Source organism: Aphelocoma coerulescens, chromosome 7, assembly GCF_041296385.1.
Source record: "Aphelocoma coerulescens isolate FSJ_1873_10779 chromosome 7, UR_Acoe_1.0, whole genome shotgun sequence".
NCBI classification, from domain to species: domain Eukaryota; kingdom Metazoa; phylum Chordata; class Aves; order Passeriformes; family Corvidae; genus Aphelocoma; species Aphelocoma coerulescens.
In genome coordinates this window covers 22,635,992-22,654,545 of record NC_091021.1, presented here as the reverse complement: position 1 = coordinate 22,654,545, position 18,554 = coordinate 22,635,992, and the positions used below count along the sequence as shown (strand labels likewise).

Genomic DNA, 18,554 nt, shown 5'->3' with positions numbered 1-18,554 from the left:
ATAACAAAGCCTCTCCGGGCCTGCTCTTCAAGGACACCTAGACTGTCCTAGGCCCAAAAGTATGAACCAAAGAGCCTCTAAGAGGGGGTAAGCTGAGACGAATTACTTCATTAAACTGAAGCTTTAATTGGAGAATTAACCCTTCTATGCAAATGAACCAAACCTATAAAAGTGTGAAGACCTCGTGACCTGGGGTCCACCTTGGGGTCCATCTTGCAGTAGCCTCTGGCTCCCCAGGGGGTACCTTTGAAGGCCTTTCAAATAATTCCCTACTTTTATTCCCTTACTCCTGTCTAGTCTCTGTTTCTAGGAGGCCTCTTAAGGCATCAAACAAAACCCAGAATATAAAGGTAGTTCAAATGTATGCATTTATAGCATAAGAGCTTGTGGCTTACCCTCAAAGGTAAACACTCCTCAAGTTAAAGTATTCTAAGGACTGAAGAAATAATAACCCATGTTATAAAGCATTCTTTTAATTTTTTACAGGATTGCATTAAATCCAAATGATATTATAAAATATTTAAAAGGGATCCTGTTAATTATAATTATTTTTGAGACAGATGAAAGTGCATATAGCCATGTGTAAAAATCAGGATCTCCCCTACACTTTTGAAGAAAATATGTATTGTGCTCTAAATGTCTTCAGTTTGTGGAGGTATGATTTCATTGCCCTAGAAAAGAGAGATATGAAATATACATTATTAATATGGATATGTCTTGAAGAGACATTCTCAGAACAAAAGCTAAGCAGAAGTGGTGTTTGGGGTTGCTGTTTTTCAAAGGAGAAATAATTCCTTACATTTAAATTTATTTTAAGAACCCAATAGAAAATTAATCATCTAAAAAACCAGGCTCAGAATAGTAAGCATTTTCTGCATATCCCTTGAAAATGACAGAAGTAACATTTAGAAATAGTTTTCAGAACCTAGAATTCTGGGTCTTTAAAACCAGAAGCTTATCCTAGCTACTTATCTTATGCATTAAATAAGTGGAAGGAAAAAGAAATGTAGTGGGATTTCTAAAGCTCTGAAAACACATAACCCATTATAATTGATGGTGCTTGATGACTTAACTTAGGTACTTCTGGAAATCCCATTACAATTATTTGAGTGATGTGACATTTCAAGGGAAAATGGAGATGGAGAGAAAGGATTTGTAAATGTTTCCTGTAATTTAGTGGAATTAAGATCTATTTAATGGAATGCTAAGAGTACAGATTTTTTTGCCCCAGTGCCTCCCATTCTTCCACAAACAATTTTAACACAGAAAACACACCCATTTGGTAGGGAGAGCAAGCTGTTACGTTCACCTCTTAAACCATGTGTCAATTCTGTGTGAGAATGGTCATTAGGTTGTACTTGATGTCAGTGGTTTGTAGCCTACTATGACTTACAGTTGTTACTATTTCCCATGCTTTAGTGTCTTTGTAGCCTTTCCAAAAGGATGAGAAATTATGGTCTAATTGAGCTAGGTGCTGTGAAAATGTATGGCAGAGCAGAATTATTTTACAATATTTGAGCAATATTTGAGCAACAGTCAGGCATTTTTAGTTGGCATCCTGATGAAGTAAATAATAAAACACACAAAAATGTTCTTAAAGATAAATGAAAGAAATGCCCATATACAATCAGTTACTATTTATAAGGATATCCTGGATAGTGGATATCCTGATTGATCCTGACTTCACTCAACTATAGATGCTCTTTCTTTTTAGAAATTTTAGTCAGTTTTTGCTGAGGTCTGCCCTGCTCTGTCCATGTTTGACCTTCTGATCTTTTCAAATTTAGAGAGCTTGCTGTAAACTCTTGTTTAATAATGCCTTGGACAATTTGTACAGAAAAACGTACATTGCGTACATTCTGGGCTCTAGTTCAGAATACCTACCATGGAAAGGTTACTTGAAATAAAGTAATACAGTAATTGGATTTCTTTTGTATTTCCTCTTTCTTTTTTTGCTGCTTCTATCATTCATTGTCATTTTGTCAGCAATTTAGAATTCATTACTCTTTTGTTCCCAGATGGTCTTCTTTTTGCTCCACAGTTGTGATCTTTTAATAAAACAGAACTACTTAACTCTCAGATTTTTTGTATTTTGCTCTGTGATTTTTCTGTAGAAAACTATTGCTTTTCCCCTGTCAGTTTCTTTTCCTCTTATTTGTCTGAACCTTGTTATAAGCACCTACATTTCTCCATGGGTTTATTGAAATTATGCCTAGGTAGGACTCTGCTGGTCTCAGTAGGTTCACACAGAAAGAGTAAAATCCACTTTGCTTTTTTCTGGTTATCTATTTCAGTTTCCACATTCCTGTTTCTTTTCAATGTGAACTGATTGTGTCTGTATAAGGAAAATTGCTGTGGCATTCAGGCACACACACACACGAATGTTCTGGCACTGTTTCCCAGTGTACTGAATAAAGTACAGTCTGGACTCAAGTCCTAGTTTCAGCCCTGGAAATTAATTGAAATGTGAATCTCAATCAGCATTTCCTGATGCAGGTACAATCTGATCATTGACGTGGGAGAAAATTAGGGTAAGCATGCCCACTTCTGTCACAAAGCAGCAGAAATGTACTAAATTACTAAATTAAAAAAGCAATCCATTTGCACCTCTGGAAATTACTAAAGTCTTAGGAAGGGTAAACCCATTCCTTTCAAAATGTTTTGCTTTTTCTTCTATCCAAGTAGGGGAACAAGGAAATGTAAAGTACTACATTACTCATGTCCTTCAGTATCTTTTTAATGAGTTCTTTTTATTTAATGCATTTTTCCTTGTGTCATGCACTTCTGACTGCAATGCATTTGAAATAAACAAAGGGCAGCAGTTCTCTTTAAACCATTTCTTGGGTTAAATGTAATAAGCAAGAAGAAAGAGGTATTTAATAAATAAATATTTTTCAACTCATGGGCATTGTTTTAGGAAAATCTCCTGACTCTACAAGACTAGTCTCTCAAAAATTGATGCCTCTGCTTCGTAGTCTCCTCTACACTGATCACAGTTAAGGAAGTAACTAGTGTGGTGTCCAGAGTCTTTTCTCCAGCTTTTTTAGCTCTGTCTCTGCAGAGAATTCCTGTCAGCCATGAATTTCTTTGATGTTTTGTGACACATGCTGCCTTGCTGGGTTTTCTGCCTCCTCTGGAGTCTCCATGGGATTACACTCCTTGTGCTACCTTAGCTTTATGTTCTTGACCTTTTTCAGATGATTGACACTGCTGAATGATTACAGCAAAGCAGCAATTATCCATGAGCTTTGTTATGTTCATTTCAAGGAGAAAATAATGTTATTTGAGATGAGTAATCTGGACTATGTCTTTCTGCTGAGTAAACATAGGAGACCTGCCTGTAGTGAGTCATGATTCCTTTCCCATTTGTTCTGGTTAGTGGTTCTTTCTTCACAGTTCTGCTATGCTCTCCCCCTTCTAAATGCTTTACTGTGCTCTGATCCTGTTAGCCCACATAGCTAAGAGAGCTAAATATTTTGGGCTTGATCAGCAACATAAAATTCCTCAGTCTTGAAGGCAGCAGGCATGCAATATGTACCTTCTTATGTATTTAAAAAAATAAACCAGAAGAAATGAAAGCACCCTAAGCTACCAGCAATTTATTTAGGATGTGAGCACGTAAAGTTGTATAGGGAATTTGTTCTCTTGCTTACATAGTGTTTTATTGTTTTTTTCAATCTTTTTTTTCCCCCCTTCGTTTTCTATTCAGTGAATTTCCCACAAGAATTCTGTCAGGGTTTGGCTCATAAATAGGAATGAGTTTGGTAAAGTTCTTATACACACAAAGCAAACAGCAACTTCACCAAATGTTCAATCCAACGAGATCCATGTGTCTCTTCATGTTACTGTTTTGGAAGACATTTAACAGAACACCTGTCTGGCTTTAATGAAAATTCACATACAAAGATGCAAATTTGAAGGAAAAAAACAAATCTGGCACTGCATTGTAAGGACTTCAGTACTGTGATTTCTTCCTGTATCAAGGGGTTGTGTATCTGTGATGCTTAATCATCATTATCAATACTGTTACGACTATTAACATTAGAGTAGTATATATGATATAAATTCAAAATTATAATAGTAATTACACCATTTGTGCTATCAAGGTTGTTAATTTTGTTGTTCTGTTGCCATAGCTCCTTTCTGAAAGGTACCTTTTTTACCTGTAGGCCATCGAACGTTGTTCATTGGGGTTCACGTGCCATTGGGTGGAAGAAAAAGTCACCGACGCCATCGGCACCGCGGGCATAAACACAGAAAGAGAGACAGAGAGCGAGATTCAGGATTGGAAGATGGGAGAGAATCTCCTCCTTTTGGTAAGACAAATTTTATTTTTTGATAGGTCTTTTAATAACAAACATTAGCATGATCTGTCCTGTTATTGCTCAGACATGATTAGCAACTGGAATTGGGAGAATCCACCAGAACCTCTGCTGCTGATTCATTCCTTTGAACAAATCCACTGAAGGGTAGCAGCCAGTGGCAGTCAATGAGAAAGCTCAGTAGTTTCTAGCACTGAAGGAGCACTGTGAGAGGCTGTTCCTAAGTGTTCTCACAAAGACAGGCTGCTCCACCACTGAGGGGGGGAAGTGCTTTATGGCACCAGCTGCCCTCAGGGAAGGCTCTGGAGTATTTGCCCCGAAAATGTAACATAGAAGAGCTGTGGTCCTTTACCATTAGTTTTTTAATAATGTTGATGTTACTGAAGCTGCAGAGTTTTATCAGATTCAAACCATGGTCTAGGTTGTGTTTACCCTTTTCTTAACATGACACTGTAAATGTGCCATTGTAACATGAATCTGCTAACTGAGGAATTGAGAGCAAGCAGGAAAAAAACACCTTTCAGTAAACAAACCTGATATGAAACTCCTAAAATTTTACATTAGAAAACATTACAGAGAAGAGAAAAAGGTTGTCATTAATAAATTACTCAAGCTTTGTCTCAAAACATGAGAAAATTATGTGCTGTTCAAAAATAAAAAGTATATGTGATAAAATGTCCAAGGCATTAAGTGTTTAAAATATAATGGAAGCATGCATAGCAAACAATTTGTGTTTTTAAATCATTAGGGAAATGTGTCAGTGTAATTTCAGGTTACAAAATAGTAATTATAAGACTTCCTTTTAATCAGAAGCTTGTATTATGTGTGTGGAAAGCTTTTGAGCAAGTATATTGTAAGTGCTGATGGTTAGAGCATGAAATTCTCAACTCTTGCACAATGGTTTATTGTACTGAGAGTAAAACAAAGTCAAGACTTTTTCAAACTTAGCAGATACAAGTTACACTTTGAAGACTGAACAGTGAAGAAAAAATTGGCTGTGGTGGTTCTGTCTGGAATTGATTTCGAACGTACAAAGACCCAATACTATATTGAAACCAGTTCCTTGGAAAAAAAACAAAGTTCATAAATTATTAAAACAGTTTTCAAAAAGAATATGCATATATACATATAAAGTCAGATTAAAAAGAAACAATTGAAAGTTACATTAGCCAAGAAGTGAGATATCTTGAACTATGAAATACTGTCTTCTGTTGAGTCATCTGGTTTTATTTAAGTGCCAGTATGTGACACATTTTGGCTGAGAACTTAGCTCTGTTCTTTCAACTTCTGGAGACCTAGACTTGTGTCCTTCTTAATGTCAAAAGTAAAGAAAAAAAAAAAAGGAATTAACTGGCTGAATCTGTCCTTAATAGTCTTTGACATTTTTGCGTACAGTAAAATGCAGTGTTCGACACAATTCTGTGCTGGGTAAATCAGCCTATGTTCAAAGGATCTCTGAGGGTGAAATAGCAGGAATATGAAAAAAAGAGATAGGTCTGAAGTGCATTTGTAATTGATGTTCACTGCACTCGTCCTCTGGTGTACCTCAAGAAATGAGTACAGGTCTGCAGTTTTTTAAGTCACATTTTCACTTTTAAAGGTAATATAACTACCAATTAAAGGGTGTGTGTAAGTGGTATCACCTGACAGACAAGTTACAGGCCAGAAATATGGAAATCTTTTCTGAATTCAGAATGCTAAAGATATTCAAAGTGCTTGGTTGATAACAATTCAAAGAATACAAAGGTAGAACCACAAATCTGGAAATATCCAATCTTTCACCGTGAATAATTATCTGAATAGTAAATTTTGAGGGTTTTTCCCTTTGTCTATCTGACTCCTGGAAGTTTGGCCCGTGAACCAGATTATGAGCTTTGAGATCTGTCCATCCAGGCAGAAATGTGGCATTCTATAGACAAGAGTGAAAGGGATTTGCATAATGAAGGCAAATCTTAAAATGCTACAGTGATGGTGAGGTTGAGCACATACAGAGCAGGCAGAAAAAATAATACAGAGATTTATAGTAGTCTATATCCACATCCTTCTTTTACTATGGTTTTTCCTTACAGGAGTTTCAGGCAGCTTGTTGTGCTGCCTGGGGAGAAGCCTTGCCTTTAGAGAGAATATAAGCATAGTTTTTCTATATTTTGTTTGCACAGAGGGAGCAACAGATACTTCCCACACTAAATCTGAACCTATTAAACCTCAATAAGCTCTTTAGATCTTCTTCCCCATGACTACAAATTTCTAACAGTAACCAGGGCTGAATGAAACTCAAAGGAAGACAGATGCACTTCCTTTTCTTGATGCATAACTCAGTATGAGGGACTGTATTACCTGGGAGAGTAGATCCAAACTAGTCACTTAATTTATGAATTATTCTGATTTAATTGAGCAAGCAGAAATGCTTAGCTCCATCTCTCTGTAGACACCTTTTAATGCATTTCTGCCAAATAGTAGAAGCCTGTATGCTTGGGAACTGGGAGCGAGGAGGGGAAAGAAAAAAACATTTTGATGAGCAGGTGCAAGAAGAAAAGACGGAGAAAATAAGCACTGTGAGACCAACTGATAGAAAACAGTGCTTTGAAGTAAGTCAGAAAAGTACATAAGGATTTTTGTGATACAAGAGAATAAATTAGCAATGTTTTGAAGCAGTGAAGTATGAAAGGAGATATAATAAAAGCAAAAGATCCAACAACTGAATAATAGAGATTCTGGAACAAGTAAAGACCTGATATATTCAGACATGAAGTGCTCCACACTGCTCAGTTAACCCAGCATGGGATAAAGCATTATTTTTTGTCATAATTTATAACTTTATCTGGGCAGTAGCATCATGTGCAGATCTTGCTCTGCTATCACTGCTCCAGGGAGCTGTGCAGTGCACATTGTGCTGTGGGGCTGTGTGGGCCCCATGCAGAGTGGACAGGTGCCCCCTGGTTCCTGTCCAGTAAAAAACTGTTTTCTGTGCATCAGCATGGGTAGAAAACACCTCTCACCAGTGTAATGACAATAGGGGGATGCTTCCTGGTAATCCCTGTAAGTCCTGGCTGGGAAAGCTGTATCAGCTACTTTCTGGGAAGGTTTCTATAGAGATTAGATTTTTTAGAACATTCTGACATCAGTTTATAAACTTTTTTTTCTATCTCCTAGTGTCCCTTTTCAAAAACAACCCAAGTGCTCTCAGTATACAGATTCAGAGATAACTCCAGATTAGACAAATAATATGCAGAATATGTAGTGAGTAGAATGAAAAAGATTCCTGTCATTTGAGGGCACAGCTCAGTTACTTAGCTTTGGGGTTTTTTTGCCCTACACCTGATTTTCGCTGTCTGTTTGTTGCCTCTTGGTGGGATGAGGTTGTAAAAGGTGTTTCCATTTTGCAATAATGATGTGCCTGTAAATTGCACAATAAGCTGATTACATGGTTTGCATATTGAGAGGCTTTTTTGGGTAGTAAAAATTGTAAGATAAGTGATTTCAAGGTCTGGATTTTCACCATCTTGTCTCTTAAGTTTCTTCTTTTTAAAGAGAAGGAGAAATTTAGTGAATTTATCAACTCTAGTTAAAAATGCAGAGGTGACACTTCTTTTATTGGAGGTTTACTATTCTCAGATGAAATGCTGCTTTTGTAATTAAGGCCCCAGTTTCATTTTGGCCTTAAGCTCCCCTTCTCCACAACTTTCCTTGTGGGGAAAGTATTGTGACTACTTTGTGAATTAAATTAGGAAATTGATGAAAATTAAAACTCATTTGACAAAAAAAAACCCCAAAAACCTGTGGTTTCTTGCCTGGGGCATCTCCTTGGTGCTGCTTGTGAGGGTGATGGGTGCCAGCCCCTGTGAGCTGCAGGGCCACAAAGCTCCATCAGTGCCATGGGTCGTGGTGGCACTGAAAGCCTGGTGCAGATTTCCCTTTGGCTGGTGGGCTTGCATGTGCTTGGTGTGCATGTGGATTTTAGTGGCAGTTTTCAGTGGCTTTTTTGATGTCTGTTGCTTGCCTGTAACCAATGAAACAGCTCTTTGGTACTGATCAGTTAAAGATATTTAAGTAGCTGTTTTAAAATGGTGGAATCGGAAGACTTTAGCTCTAAATGGGGTGTCTTCAAGGACAGGTTTTGTTGAGGGTTAAAGTGAATAGAGCTGTGAGGGCTGGGGTTAGATTATGGTCTCGTGTGCCTTGTATGACTAGACACTTTTGAAGCTTGTGGAAGGCTTGGTTTGTTCTTTTAAGAAATCTGGATTTAGTAATCCCTACTTTTAAAGAGGCTTAAATTTGTAATTCATGATACTGGATGTGGCAAGGCAAGCAGAGCAGCCCTGGAGGTGAGCCTGACACAGGACTGCACACACAGTTCAGGAAAGACTCCCTGAAGGTAATGCAGGCAAAAAAAAGTGAATTGGGAAGGGGGAGCTTCTCTTGGTTAGTAGAAGGACTTGAAGAAAGTAAATTGAAAAGACTCATCTGGCTATATCTGGTACCTAATCCCAAGTGCTGAGGGGTTATTAGCAGGGTAAATTTAATTATTTGTAAAGAGTATGGCTGTTAAGAGAATTCACCTACTCTTAACTACAGGCTAGTATGATGAAGGATGAACTTGGAAATTTGAATCTCTGGGCAGCTGTGGAACAGATTGCTGCAAATCTGGATTAAAATAATGTCTCATAACATCAGTTTTAAGAATCTAGCAAAAGGAAGAGACCTAAAGCTTAGGAATTGTCCATATTGTCAGATACAAAAGATATGATTATTTATCATAGCCCTGGGCTGATGGAAATAATTCACGTCAAGAAAATGCTGGGAGAGTTTCCTGAAGCAGATTGTACCTGTAGGGATAAAGTGCCAGAGAGTAACAAAGGGAATACTTTCTCCCAACCCAACATGTGATTTCTAAGGTCCATGAAGAGATTTTCAGAAGTGTCCTGTATGGTTGTTTGCTATTTTACGTGAGTTTTAGTAATGCAAATTTTGTTTTAACTTTTACTACGTTTTCTAATTAATAAAAAAGAATTTATGATCCTTACCTTTACTGATTGCTGAGCTAGAGTCCAATCTGCAAAGGAAGGAGGTTAGGGGAGAGTCACCACTTCTGTGGTGAGTGCAGGCAGTAAGATGATGAATGTTTGTGTCTGAAATGAGCCTTTCTTTTCTCTGATCCTGTGAATTTTTCACACCATTTCCCCTTGGTTTGTAAGGCATTGTTATTGATGTCAACTGTGTTACACCTGTTAACTCCCTGACTGCAGTTTGTCCTGTGCAGTGGGTAATAAAAAAATTGGTTTGCATATTTAATATTATTTTAATGTGAATGTACAAGAGCACAAAGCACAAATATTGCATATGTTGCTTACTATCTTACGTGAATTTCTGTAATGCAAGTTTTATTTTAACAGTTAGCATGTTTTCTAATGTAGAAAAAGTAATCTCTTACTCCATCATCTGCTGACCCCAGTAAAAAGTATTTGCCTACTAATTCTACCCTTAAGTGCAGGCTCGACAGACTGAGAAATACAAAAACCTGTTCTGACAAGTGAGCTGAGAGAGTGTTACTAGAAATACATTTTTTCAGAGTTTATCAAGAGCAGAGGACAGAATTTGGATACATTTTATATGTACTAAAAGCTGTATTTCTGCTTGTGATATCACCTGGTGGATTGTGTGCAGTTCTGCCTGATGGCAGGGTGGTTTGTCCCAGATGAAGCCCTCACACTCACTGAGGAGGAGATGTGGATTGCTCTGACTGGTGTAGTGGAACAGAATGTTTGCTGGGCTGAGTTTATGTGAAGGGACTGAGTGATCCTCCTTTGTTACCCCAGACCAAGTCTTGATTTTACTTTGTTCCATTAGGCAAGAGGGAGCAGTCCTGACCCAGAGCTGTGGTTGCACTTGGGGATATTTTAAATGGGGGAAATGCCAGTTATGGTTCTTTTCTACTTGTGTTTTGCAAGGTGGGATGGTGATGTGGGACACTGTTTGCCACTACCTGCACTCAGTGCTGTTCCGGGGAGCAGCTCTTCATGTTTCCCTCTGGGAATTAGGTTATTAGAAATTCTGGCTTTCAAATCTGCTGCTTTGGTATGTCTATGCCCACATCCTGCACTTGTTTCAGGGATGTTGATGCTGTTACAAGGTGTCATAATATAGCTCAATATGTCAGGTTTCTGCAGGGTGACTCCCTTTCTGCAGCACTGAGTGCCACTTTGAATTTGTGTGCTCAACAATAGCTTAAGCACCAGGTCTTAATTTTCACCCTTTTAATAGACCAGTGGAATCAGCCAGATTTTTAAATGTGAAATACTCAGAATTTGCATGCATGCAATGAATTTGAGGCATCAGAGGTAGTTTGGATGCAAGTGCTGCACGTATGAAATGAGCACAAGCCCAAAGAAACCAAGGGATAAAAGAGAGTGGCTGGTGGAGCCACAGCAAACACAAAGCTGCTTCACTTTTCTTGACTGAACTGCTCATTAGCCAAGCAGGAGTGCTTGTGGATGGTACCCCTGCTCCTGTTGTGTACCAGACTTTCTACCCAGTTCTAGCTGGTCGTGGAGGATTTCTTGAACTGGTAATGAACTAGTTATTTGGGAGACTCATCAGCTGCCTTATTGTGAAACTTTAAATTCATGTTCCTTCTGATAACTCTGATATAAAACAACTACAGTGGTAGAAATACTACTGTAACAGATTAATCTCACTCATTAAATTTTTTTTAAGATTCATCTAGATTGTTTTCATTACTTTTTAGAAATAGCAATAATCGTATGAAGAATTTTCTTTTTTATGCTGGCTGTGCTACTTGAAGTAGGGATAGACAAAAATAATATTCAAGCCAATTTCTGTTTGCCTAGACTGCAGAAAACATTGTGTCCTAGTTTGCAAATATTATGCTTCTGCACTGAGGATTAGGTTATCACAGTTTGACAGTCAGCAGTTGAAGTATTCTTCCATACTGATTTTGAATCACATATTACTGATTTTCTATATAATATATTAATGACATATTTGGTATTTATTACTCCTATGAATATGAGCCAAATTTATCTGGCATTGCTCATGAATAGTCCTGTTAATTCACTTTTATAAGTAGACCAATAGATCTGTTGTTTTTATTATAATTTTCCTATTGGTTAAGTCTCTTAGGGTTTTGTCCTTGAAATAAAATTTACTATACTATAAAGGAAATGATAATTTTTTTTTTTTCAGTTTCCAGCTTGTTGTCTGAAAATGAAGCCATGACTTGCAGGTTTCAAATACCAATAGAAATCACAGCAATAAAGAAAGATAGACAGAATCTAGCAGCTTTTTTTACTGCTTTGTTAATAAAGGAGAAGATAATTTAGTGCATATTTTGTCATTTCTCTAAATGTGGTGCTTAGGGGTGTGGTTTGGTGGTGGACTTGGCAGTGCTTGGTTAGCGGTTGGACTCGATGATGTTAGATGTCTTTTCAGCCTGAAAGATTCTGATTCACTGTTGTCAGTCAAGTAGCTTGTTACACAGAAGACCTGGTAAGAGCAAATTACTGCAGTAAGGTGATTCCTTGTTACTACTCACCTGACTTCAAGAGATTTCTGATCCTCTGCTTTTCTTCCCACGCTGAAAGCATGTGTTTGCATGAGGATCATAGCTGTCATAAAGCTGCAGCTCTGCTGTACGACACTGCTCATTTATTACTTAACAGTAGCAGTTGCTGTAAATCAGTCCTAGTGCTGATTTTATCAAGAGCACAGGATGTTCCTGGCAGTGCTTATTCTCAGATTCTAACTGCAGTCCAGCTCTCTACCAAAGTAGCTTGTTTTCCATGTTCTGTTAGTAGTCATATGCAGTAATCCTTTGTAAGTTCCTATCTCACTGAATTTTGTCCTTCTGGATATTAGTCTTTAAAAGTTGCACACTTCTTAACAAGAATGTACTTTCTAGTCTCAGATTCAAAAAAAAAAAATAAAGTAGCACAGTTTTAAAGAAAAAAGAAAGAGGACTGAACAGTGAGAGAGAAGAGAAAGCAAAGAAAGGGTAAAAGTGAGGGAGTTTGTTGCTGTTCTTCAGAGATTCACCAAAAGTAATTCCTGTAGCTGTACCCCCTGCAGTTCCATTCTCTAGCACTTTGTAATACTCAGTGCTGCAGAAAGGAAGTGACCCTGCAGAAACCTAACATATTGAGCTGTATTATGACACCTTGTAAAGTCATCAATATCCCTGAAACAGGTGCAAGAGAGCCCATATCTCTCTTCCTCCACTCCTGTATTTCTTCTTGAGTTTAGTTTCCTTGCTTTGTGAAGGACTAAATAGGCTTGACTGTACTCTATCTTTACACTCTGTTTAAGCAAATAGGCCTGAGGTGGAAACTGTCATTTATTGTTTGTGTTTCATTGCTATAGCAAGTTTAGTACTAGTATCGAAGAGGTATCTTTATTGCTGAATTTAATTTTCTGTATCAGTGGCCCGTTTCATTTGTTTGGATCAGAGCTGTGTTTGCTCTTTAATTAGCATTCAATGGGTGATATCATCTCATTTTTTACAAAATTCAAAGAGCTTGAGGACCCTGTGCAGTGATGCTCTCCACAGTTAGATGGAATAGTGTAGCTTGTCTTACAAATATGGTTATAGAACTGAACTTGATTTAGACAATGTTTAAGGAATCACTGAGCTGTTCTGCTGGATAATCAGTTTTTCAGTTGACTAGCAGCCTGGCCTCTCTCAGCTCTCACAACGGGCTTTTTGGTTCCTTTCAGAAATATAAAATACATTAGCAGAAAAAGCAACTATGTCTTGCTAGAGAGACTACGTTTCATCAGAGTTTGTTCATTTGAGATTTGCATTTAAGTAACCAAATAGGAGGGGTTTTTTTAATACAGCACTTGAGATGTATTAACATTGAATGTACATATGCTTTAAGATGCTCTGTGAGTTCTGGGAATTGTTTGAGTGAAAAAAATAATAGTATGTCTCCAGAAATATATTTAGCTGTCTGTGCTGAAAGGTTATGAAGAAAGTTAATCAGTAAAGTATTGGAAGGGAAGACAGAGACAGGAAGAATAAAATGAGGAAGCTGGGACAGATCAAGAAGTTGTGTATCTCAAGCAGCCTAACCAAGTAGAAACAGTTAACAAAGGGACAAGGGCCAAGTCTGCACCTGTATATCCACTTTAGACAGGTTTCATTTGGTGTCTTTCTCCTACAGCAAAGATTTCACGTTTAGTATAGTAGCTGAGATGGATCTGCAGATGTAGACTTACGAAGTGGCAAAGTAGTTTTTCTAACACTGGAGTAAAAGACTTCTATCGGCTTTATTCAGCTTCATCTATGCTGCTCTCTGTGTGCCTTTTTTTTGGGACATACCATTCCAGCTTCCAATAGACCCTATTTCTATATGTCATGTTATATCTTTGGGTGAGTTTCTTAAACAGCAGACTTGATGACTACGGTACATGAAGAGATCTCAATCTGAATGTGTTTGTGTATAAATGAATGTTGTTACAGCAGAACTGTGATTTTTTTTTTTTGTGTGGCAGTAAGTGATATGCATAAAAACATCTGGATAATCTCATGAAATTTGTTTTCTCAGGCCAAAAAAATTGGTGTTTTGGACTTGATATTTTTATTTTTCTCCAGATACCCCATCACAAAGGGTGCAGTTTATTCTTGGAACAGAAGATGATGATGAGGAACACATTCCTCATGATCTCTTTACTGAGCTTGATGAAATTTGTTGGCGTGAAGGAGAGGATGCAGAGTGGAGGGAGACAGCAAGGTGAGTGTTTTCACGACTTAAAAAATATCTGTAGGTATTGGTTTCTGGTGTATTGAGGAATGATTTCAAAGCTGTAGCAAGCTCAGGGACAGATTTTGGATATAAAGCTGAAAGAAAACCATAGTTTTAATCCTTAGTCTGTTAGTATTACAACAGCATTCGTTGCTTCCCAGAGCCAAATGTTTTCCTCTGGATTTATGAATATAGGTCAGAATGAATACCAATGGAAAAAAAAAAAAGTAGATATACCATATATGTGAATTAAAAACCATTGGTCAGTTTATATTTTATCTTATAATTTAAAGAATCTTTCAAACTTCCTCTTTTGTTTGAATCCTCAAGAAACTGAAAAGGGTGCCATTATAAAAACATTAAAGCTAGGAATGAGATTACTTTTGGAGCAACAGAACTTTTGCATATTCTAACTCTCAATTAGCAGTTTATTTTGAGAATGAGTATTCAGTATTGGATTATTTTATTTCTGCAGAATTAGTGGGAAAGGCTTTTAGATTACATTTCTTCTGGTAAAAAAAATAGTACTGGTACAGAACTTTTCTTTTAATTGTATTTTTTTTTCCTTGAGCACTTAAATGGGAGTTGATTTGCTTAATTTCATTAAGAATGTACATTTTCCAGCAATCTTTGCTTCATTTTTCATCTTGAAACCTTAGCTCTTTCTCTCCCTGCCAGTTGTTGATCGTGTTCCTCAATGGTGCCCCAAAGTCTGTGTAAAATATATTTGGTGACAGTAGAATAAAAATTGCAAAATTTATGGAAGAGTTTTGTGGGCAACTATGTATGTGGGCTGTCTGACAGGAATATATGGCTGTTAGTTTTCTCTCTAATTTTATTGCAAATTTCTGCTTTCCCAGAGGGCCAAAGAATTTTCTATGACTTTCCCTTCCATTATCTGTTCATAGACAGCTTAGACAGATGCTAAATATAGATCTTTATGTGTAGAAAATTCTCATATGGGGATTGTGCTGCAAAAGGAATGCAGTAGTGTTCCTAAATAATCTTATTAATATTCAGAGAGAGAAAATGTAATCAAGGTAATCATCTGCAATGTTCTCATACTAATTAAGAATACATAGGACCTCTCTAGGAAGGGTTTCAGCTTCTATTGAAATTAAAAAGTAAAAATCACTGTGTGTGTTATGTTATTTTTAAGGAGGGAAATAGCAACTTCTTTAGTTCAACTTAAAAAAAATCCCTTTGCAAATTATCAGAGAATTATGTTTCTGAAAATTACAAAAATTTCTATTAGTAAGTGGTTCTGATCAAGATAAAATTCAAAAGGACTAGGTGAAATAAATTTTTCTTTTGGTTGATCTGTCTATATGCACAGCCTTGTCAATTGTTTGTGAAATAGAGTTTAAAATGTTTAATAGAAACAAGATTGTTGAAAAAGGGCAGGAACAAACAGCCAAGAAAACTGTGTTTTTGGAGCTCAGAAAATACAAGAGTGACATAATAGCTAATAGTAAAAATTTCTTTAGCTTTAGCAGCAAGATGGAAACAAAAAAAGAGTGGGGCTGCTATGTGGAAAGAATTGGTCAAGATAAATGGTCTTTCTCAGTTTAGATCCCAGAATTTTGGACTGCATTTGACATGGAGTGACTCGTTAGAAAAGGAAGAGATGGCAAGGAAATTACCAAATTCAAAATGAAGATAAGACTCAAAGTGCTTTTCTGTGCAAATAAGAGGGTGCAATAATTTCCATCCCAGAAAGGTGAAAGAACATGTATTTAATGGAGGGGGCAATTCCTGTCTTTCTGTGAGTCTGTCAGGTGTGTTGTACTAAGCCAAACACAGCAATATGATTAAAGAAAGGATAGAGCAGTTGGGACAAACAGAGCTCTTATAGCCCAATGTCAGAGCAGTACAAGGCTTAGAACAATGCTTGAAGGAAAGGAAAATTACAGACTTGGAGCTAAGTGGAAAATTGGATAACATGCAATACAGTGGTATATCATGTCAGACTACATTAATAATGCTCTTTAATCAGATAATTGATTTTTGTTTTTCTGCAAAAGAAAAAACAGTGGATCTAAATTTTTTTTAGGTAAAGCATTTGATATGGTACAGCAGTGGGAATGTATTACTTAAACTGCATTCTAGTGTAGAAATTCTATTAGTAGGTCAGGAACTATTTGAAGAGGTGCATCAGGTCATGCTGAGAGATTATACTATTAGTGTGAAAGGTAGTGACAGCTAACTTCTGAAGAATTAGGCTTAGGTAATAGATTTATTATTGCATGAAAAAATAGGATTGTAATAATGAAACTTGCTGATGATAAGAAATTAGGAGGTATTACTCCTCTAGAAATAGATAAAGATATACTCAAAGAACAAGGTGGCTTTGGGTAGAGTAATAGAAATGGGATAGTGTTTGATATGTATTATGCGCTTAGAAACTAATATAGTGGATCACTTTAAATACCTGTTGTTGATTCAGGACTTCAGAATTAATGATTTGACTAAAAGCATGGCATGGAGAAAATACAACCTGAATTTGTTGTTGCTTCAGGCTTAATACGTGTTTTTCATTGGTATGCAAAATGTCACTTGGAAATATTTGTAAATCTTACTGTCTGGCTTCGGATGTAGTTCCAGGTAGAGATTAATTGCATTTAATGAGAGTGATAGCACTAAGTGGTTATGTATTCATTTCACCAAGCTCTGCACTTTGTGCACCTGGACTGAAGTGTTGGGTTGACTCTGATGAAGTACATCTGTATTTGGTATTTTCAGTTTGATTGAAAGTGCACTGGGACTCTTCCATTCCAGATTTAATCTGTCCCATCCATGGAATTAGTTAGAAAGCAGAATGGAATTAATATCTTGGTTATATTGATATAGGGATAAAATGAATTAATTTTTTTCCTATCAATTGATTTCAAGCCAGAAGAAACACATACCTTTTAAAATAAATAGTCATTCTTACAACAGCTTTTGTATGTGGCTCAGCTGTACAGTCATGCATTCTCTACGGAGACAATGTGTAGTTTCTATTCTGAAACAAAATTTCCAGTGAGTCTGTAGAGAACCACACTGGAGTGTAACAGTTGGATTTATTTTATACACCCAATAGTGTAGCTGCAAGTTGCAGCTGTTGGGAAAGCAATACATGTGTCATGGCTGGAAAGCTGTGCCTGATTTGTAGCAAGGTTTAACCAGACTTTTGGGACTCATTTATCTGCTAATATCAACCAAAAATATCTGGAGAATATCACTATCTTTATGGAGCAGAAAAAATTATGTAGTAAGGAGCAAAATAGAAAGAATCTTGGAACCAGGAGGAAAGTGCTTAAGCTTAAATTTTGATGCACAGTTAGGAAAATAAACTCATGTCCATAGTTTAGAAAGTAAATCGTTAATAGTGACTAGAAAATGGATGGGTTAGGGAAAGTTAGGAAGTGTAATGCATTTTCCCTGGATCAAAACTTTCTTCCAAAGAAACTAGGTCACAAGAAATACTGGTTTGTCACTTCTGCTTTGTTCCTGACATGCTTGTGTTCTTTGGTTGGTTTTCAAATCAGTGTAGGCAGGCATAGGCTCATGCAGAAATTGATACAGATTGAAAGATTACATTTAAACCATTGACTGTAGAGCAGGCTGTGAGTACATACTCCATCTCTCTGCTGCAGACATTCCACACTAAAAAATCGATGAAGTACAAATCACCCACTTCATATTGAGCAGAAAATGTAGTAACTGGGTCTAAAATGAAGCATGTGCACTCTTCTATTGATGGCCAAGAAAGTGATGAGGATGGCTTTAAAGCTAGAACATATATGTAAGATGTATGCACACACACTTGCCTGAGTAATAATTTTCCTATACTAATATACCTTGCTGAAACTCTTGTTGGCATATTATTTTCTAGCAAGCATTCTATGAGAGGAACTAAACTGTGTGATCGATACACCTATGCCAGTCTTTACCAGTAAAAGAAACCTGTAAGACTGAAGGTGCTCTTCTATGCAATCAGCCATAACTAAGATAGCTCCAGATATGTTCCAGTCACATGGGGATACGTGTGACATGAGCTCAATATACAAATGGGGTTGATGGTGTTTCCCGAGAAGTTATGCAAGGCTTTTATCTGTCAATCATGCCAATCTAAGGGTTAAACTGCAAAAGTAAATATATTTAAATTTGTCTTTGAGAACCTAGAAGGAGTAGAAAATTGGCAAACTGGGATCTATGCCTGAATTTGGATTTCAAAGCCATTTCTGTCATGGAGTCTTGTACATCAATTCAGAGGATTGTTCAAATGGTATTATGATTTTTAAAACCACTGAGCACTTAGAATTGAAAGACTCTGTGTCAGATTAGAGTTGTTTTATATTTTCTGCTACTGTTTCTCATTTGATATGTTAAATAAGGATTATCTGACATAACAGGAATATTTCTGAAAAGATAAAAGGTGATAAACAGTAACATGATGTTCCCTTGATGAAATTAGTAAACCTATGTT

The 18,554-nt window shown here is 36.9% G+C and overlaps 1 protein-coding gene across 1 annotated transcript in view; it reads left to right on the top strand.

The window, feature by feature from the left end:
- The window catches only part of SLC4A10 (solute carrier family 4 member 10), a 94,252-nt gene that overhangs the window by 7,450 nt on the left and 68,248 nt on the right, over positions 1–18,554 (top strand). The window contains exons 2-3 of the mRNA XM_069020822.1: positions 4,170–4,316; positions 13,933–14,071. The gene's annotated coding sequence lies outside the window, so the exon portion shown is untranslated. The remainder of the gene's footprint in view (positions 1–4,169; positions 4,317–13,932; positions 14,072–18,554) is intronic.